Source organism: Alexandromys fortis, unplaced genomic scaffold, assembly GCF_014885135.2.
Source record: "Alexandromys fortis isolate MF-2015 unplaced genomic scaffold, M_Fortis_MF-2015_v1.1 scaffold_82, whole genome shotgun sequence".
NCBI lineage: Eukaryota > Metazoa > Chordata > Mammalia > Rodentia > Cricetidae > Alexandromys > Alexandromys fortis.
In genome coordinates this window covers 2947013-2953517 of record NW_026067963.1, presented here as the reverse complement: position 1 = coordinate 2953517, position 6505 = coordinate 2947013, and the positions used below count along the sequence as shown (strand labels likewise).

Below are 6505 nucleotides of genomic sequence, written 5' to 3'. Positions count from 1 at the left end.
AAGTATACAACTAGGTAAGTTCTGACATCCATCTACAGCCTGAAACTATCACTAAAACCAAGAGAGCATGGTGCCACCTCCTTCCATCCTGATACTCATTAATTTGTGTCAGCCGCTGGTTCAGTGGTTCTCAACCTGTGGGTCGCGAACCCTTTGGGAGTTGAACGACCCTTCCCCAGGGGTCGCCTAAGACCATCGGAAAGCACAGATATTTACACATTACCATTCATAGCAGCGGCAAAACAATAGTTATGAAGCAGCCACAAAAATAAATTACGGCTGGTCTTTTTTTTTTTAATCAACGCTTGAGTAAGATTAGCTATAATCCAACCAAATAACAAATACTTCGCTGTGGTGGCCATTCTGATAAGCTACAGCATTCATTCGTTACAAACAGTGCTACAACTTGTCCGTGTCCTTTTTGATAGATACAATGATAATTACTACAGAATTCCTAAAAGTGAGCTACTTTGATAAAAAGTCTACGTGCACTTGAAGCATCAGCAAGATCCCTCCCAAATACTTACATCCATGCGCCCATCATCACGGAAAAGAGTTCAGGAAATGCCAACTGGAATTCTGCATACCCTTTGGCCTATACATTCCAGTTTCATAAATTTATGCTACCAGATTTTATGTAATTGATGAGGTTGGAAACAAGACTCAAAATTGTGAAGTAACTACCAATCAACACGAAATGCTGTTTGTCCACGGCCGACAGTCCAGTGAAAACAGGTAGCTTTAGGACCAGTGACCAGAGCGATGAGGTGACACCCCCAGCAGGGGGCACTGTCCACACATCTGGGTCCCTTCTGGTGGCTGCTGGCTCCTGGGCAGTTGGCAGGTGTCTCTCTTCATCCTTCAGCACCTTCAAAGTTCTATGACTGGCTGGATGTTGTTCTACTCATGGGCACCGCTGTCTCCATCTTCCTGTGGCCCCACTCCATCAAACAACATCATGATGTTGTACAGTACGATGGGAGAAATGGATCGGAAGCAGTAACGGAGTGGGCCGTGTATAGTGACCAGAGCAGTTCCTCCGCAGCCACTGACCCGCCAAGCTGTGAATGGAAAGTTGGATGCGAATCTATTAAAACAAGTCAGGCCGAGCGATGGTGGCGCACGCCTTTAATCCCAGCTCTCGGGAGGCAGAGGCAGGCGGATCTCTGGATCTCTGTGAGTTTGTGACCAGCCTGGTCTACAGAGCTAGTTCCAGGATAGGCTCCAAAGTCACAGAGAAACCCTGTCTCGGAAAAAAAAAAAAAAAAAAAGTCAGCCCTTCCGTCATCTTCACTAATGATAAAAACAACGTAAGAACACTATCTAGTGGTGTTTACAACAATCTTTGTGTGTGTGTGCACATGATTGTGCCAAGGTTTGGTGTGAAGGTCAGAGCTGTTGGGTCTCTCCCTCACCCTGTGAATCCCAGGATCCAGCTCAGGTTGTCAGCCTTGGTGGCAAGCATGTTTACCGACTGAGCCGTTGCCGTGGACCTTACTGGTGTTTTTCAAAAGTTATTGTGTTTTTTTTTTTATTTCAACTTTGGTATATTTTTATTCACAATGCAAAAGACATGAAAGTAAATCCATCAAGATGTGAAGAGCGGTGCTTTCTGGGCCAGCGAGGCAAGCTAGCACAGTGAGTCGGTGTACCATTCGAAACACTATGAAAACATTAACAGATGATCTAAATTTTACCCTCCCCATCAGCCAAGTTTTGATGTCATCATATTTTAGCCTTTGACAGTTTAAAAGGAAAAAATAAATAATAGGAAGTAACAAGAAATTAAAAGATAAAAACTGGCTGTGCTTAGTGATTCATGCTTGTAATCCCAGCGTTTGCGAAGATGAGGCAGGAATTTGAGTTTAAAACTACAGGGCTACACAGTGAAGACCTGTCTCAAGAAAGAAAGATGGCTCAAAGGGTAAGAATCCTTGCTATGGAAGTGGGAAGACCCAAGTTTGTATCGTAGCACCCACATAGAAAGCTGGAAAGGGTAGTGTGGGCATCTGTAGCATCATGTGGGGGCAGAAGGCAGGAATGATTGCTAGGGCTTGCTGGCCACCAACCTAGGTTCAGGCCGAGAGACCCGGTGTCAGAGGAATAAGGCAGACACAGCAGGACCCAGGAGGATCTTCTCTGGCCTCTGTACACATATGCACACATGGACACACATGCATACACTACACATATACACAAAAGAAAACAAAGCCAACGAGCCCCAAACAAGGAAGCTAACTAGCACTTAATAAAGACAGCATGGCAATTTTTCCTGCATCTCATGAGCTCAGGCTGCCGACGTTCTGATGCATAGAGGGGTCCTGGCCTAGCAAACTGTCTTTCCTAAGAAAAGAAGCCAAAGAGCAGGGGAAAAGAGGAAGGAATGCATTTAAGCCCAGCAGTCAGAAGGCAGAGGCAGGAGGATGTCTGTCAGTTCAAGACCAGCCCTGGCTTCCACAGTGAGTTCCAGGATAGTAGGGCTATGTAGAGAGATCCTGCCTCAAAAAACTAAAAAGTAACGCTAGCCCTGGGAACGAAAAATGGATTTGGAAGTCAGGAGAAATGGCTTGAGCTCAGTTCTGTTATTTATTACTGTCTGGACAAATTGGAACCTGTTTTCTCAAATTTCAAAACAAAACAGCAATGCTCCCATAGAACTGAGATAGTATGGCGTGTCTCTCCACTGGGAATTGCGCATCAGGGAAGCACTCTGCCTCTGAGCGAGTGCGTGTGAACTTTGACTCCCTGGCTGCATTCTCTCCCCCCAGTTACTTTCATCTTCCCGTCAACCATTTCCCTGGGTCTTTAAACAGTTAAATCCCTGTGAATGACTGCCTTGAGTCACTCCCTGTTGTTATAACCGAACGTGACCAACCGGGTCATTTTTTTGTTGTTGTTATTTATTTTTTTCAACTGGGTCATTTTAAAAGATTTATTCAACCGAAGATCTAAAGCACAGGAGGCTCACTGATCAAGTTCATATCCAATGAGCATCGTGTGTTAGAAGGGAATTGGTGATTGTTTATAAATGTTTTTACATTTAAAGGGGGATATGATATAGATATAATTTGCATTGGTATGGATTTTAAGGTCAATATTGTTATATATATATATTTCTGATATTGATTAAGGTATTGTGATTGTATAGTTCATTTAAAATGTAATGTATATTAGGAAATATAGGTTGTTAATGGATAATCATTGATAATAGTAAAACTTGTAGTCATGTGAGTTAGATTTTCTAGATATATATATACTTCAGTTAGGCATTCTTCATATCTTTCAAAGACTGCAGAATATGGCATTTAAAATATTTTAATAACTTAGGGATTTTCATGACAATGAGACACGTCTGCTCCTGGTAGCACCAGCTACTTCGAGAGGAAGATGGGCATCGAAGAGGATCCTTATGGAGTTGGATAGTCATTTGGGCAAGAAACTGCTCTTGCCTGGACTATTGCATAAACTGGACACAGAGAACCCGCAGAAAAAGGACTGCTGAACTTGCCTAAAGGTGAGATAGTCTTTCAGGGTTTCTGACTCAAGAAAGAGTCTGCAAGACATTCTGCAGGACACAGCAGATAGTGACTGAACTGTCTTTGGAATTTCCTGCTTGATGAAAATGTCTGCTGGATACTATGAGCCTGAAGGCTGAAGATGGATACCCCAACGGTACCAAAGAACTTTGGGTGACTGTCCAGGCAGCGAGATGTCTCTGTCATTTCTAGAGTTTTCTTATTTCTTGTTTACTTAGGTAATATTATATCCTTCTGGAGTCTTTGATGGAGTTGAAGAATGGTTAGTTATAGTTATAGTTTTCCTTAGTTATGATAAAGATTATTGTAATTTTTACTTGATAACTGTTTTGTTATATGTAATTTTACTATGTTAAAGTTAAAGCTTTTCTTTTTTGTTTAAACAGAAAAAGGGGAAATGATGTGGGAGTGATTTCTTATTAATAAAGAAACTGCCTAGGCCCATTTGATAGGCCAACCCTTAGGTAGGCGGAGAAAACAGAACAGGATGCTGGGAGAAAGAAGCTGAGTCAGGAGTCGCCATGATTCTCCCACTCCAGACAGACGCAGGTTAAGATCTTCTCTGGTAAGCCACCTCGCTGGCTACACAGATTATTAGAAATGGGTTAGATTAATATGTAAGAGCTAGCCAATAAGAAACTGGAACTAGCCGGGCCAGTGTTTAAAAGAATACAGTTTCCGTGTAATTATTTCGGGGCATAAGCTAGCCCTGTAGGCAGCCCGGGTGCTGGGGACGCAGCCCTGCCGCTCCTATCACTACAACTCCCTGTTGTTATAACTGAACGTGACCAACCGGGTCATTTTATTTTTGTTGTTGTTGGTTTTTTTATTATTTATTTGTTTGTTTGTTTATTTATTTTTCAGCCGGGTCATTTTAAAAGGTTTATTCAACCGAAGATCTACAGCACAGGAGGCTCACTGATCAAGTTCATATCCAATGAGCACCGTGTGTTAGAAGGGGCATGGTGATACCCAGGTGATAGAAGGCACAAGAAAAAGCCAGGCCAGGGTAGCGGTGGAGGTGGGATACAGAGGATTGGAGAGGAATGGGGGAGTGGGTGAGGGCGCAGGGGTGGGGGCGTGCATACACACACACACGGGTGCATGCTTTAAACCAACTTTTATAAGACTCACTTTAAGGGCAACACCTTACATCCATGAACAGTTAGACTTGTCGACTGCAGAGTCAGTCACCTGGAAAAGATTCCCATTTGGTCAGTGTCCCGAGCACTGGGATTTCAAGCTCATCCCTACACGAGCAGCTGTGGTGCCACGTGTTAATACTTCTCGGAGAACTGATCTCACCGTCTGATTGGCTGTGGACATTCAAACTGGAGCAATAGTAAAGCGCAGAGAAGAACAGCGTCAGCACTCGGCTTATCACATTTTACCGTTACTCGGCTTTGGTCTGCACAGGGGGTGTGTGCTGAGCGGCAGGCAAATGCCCTGCATCTGCTCCTCCATGCCTTTCCTTTGCTCCACCACCTTGAATTTGGTATTCGTTTTTTCTCATATGTATATATACACACACGTGCATGTAAGTATATATTATATAATTATATTCAATAAAATATCACATATACTTTCTCCAGACATTATATATGTACATGTTATAATACTTATCATACACATACACATTATAATATGCATGTTATGATGTATTTTATATGTGTACATTGATATATATAGACATATTACAATCTATACATAGACATAGATATTATATTTGGAGACAGGTTTCAGGTCGACCAGGCTGACCTCCTATTATGTGGCCAAGGATGAACTTGAGCTGATCCTCCTGCCCACATCCAAGTGCAGAGATGACAAGCGTGTATCACGTGGTTAGTCTCCCACTCCTGTTCTACGATTATACACACAAAAATCAACGTATTTTGAATATTTAAATTTCACTAAAATTATGTATTTTAGACATAGCTTGACAACTTGCTTTTCCTGACTTGCCTAGGTTTAAAATCCATGTTGTCATATTAAGCTTGTTCATTTATTTTAACTAATGCCATGTCTTATTGATCCTCTCCCTTTACTAATGGGTTTTTGAGAGCTCCCTTGGGGATAGAGTGTAGCTTAGTGACAGAGGGTATGTCCAGCATGCACAAGCCCTCAGGTCCAATCCCTAGCACCAGAAAAAAAAAAGAGGGGGGCTCCCATCAGTACAAAACCCTTAGCATTTGCAAAGTCTGTGGATTCTGAGCACACAGTCAGTTTTCCTTAGGGTACACATGGGGTTTTCTTCTCTTTGCTACTTTCAAGTCAAAACCGATGGGTTAATTTATATTTGCATAAGCAGTATAAAGAACTTCCAACAGGGCCGGGCATGCCTTTAATCCCAGCAATCGGGGGCAGAGGCAGACGGATCTCTGTGAGTTCAAGGCCAGCCTGGTCTACAGAGTGAGTTCCAGGACAGGCTCCAAAGCTACAGAGAAACCCTGTCTTGAACCCCCCCCACACACACACACAAAGAGCTTCCAACATGTGAAGGTGCTTGTCACTAGCACCTCACATATGACATCACTGCACTAAGGAAATACACATTAGAGGCACAGTAACCCACCAGCACTAGAACAGCAAAAAACAGCAGCTACTCTTCCAAAATAACAACAACAAAAGCCCCCTCACTCTGACAATTCAGTGAGACAAGGGTGCCGTGCACACGAAGTCCTTGCATACTGGCTGGTGGGAATGCAAGAATGTCGGACGACCTGAGGATGCACCTCTAGACATTAACCCCCAGAACTGCAACTGTGTCTACACAAAGATGTGCACATAAGAAGAGGGGCCTAGGGCTGGAGAGATGGCTCAGAGGTTAAGAGCATTGCCTGCTCTTCCAAAAGTCCTGAGTTCAATTCCCAGCAACCACATGGTGGCTCACAACCATCTGTAAAGGGGTCTGGTGCTCTCTTCTGGCCTGCAGGCATACACACAGACAGAATATTGTATACATAATAAAT

General features: G+C 43.2%; 1 protein-coding gene across 4 annotated transcripts in view; it reads right to left on the bottom strand.

The window, feature by feature from the left end:
• The window catches only part of Arid4a (AT-rich interaction domain 4A), a 91612-nt gene that overhangs the window by 8895 nt on the left and 76212 nt on the right, over positions 1-6505 (bottom strand). The gene's annotated exons all lie outside the window — the stretch shown is intronic.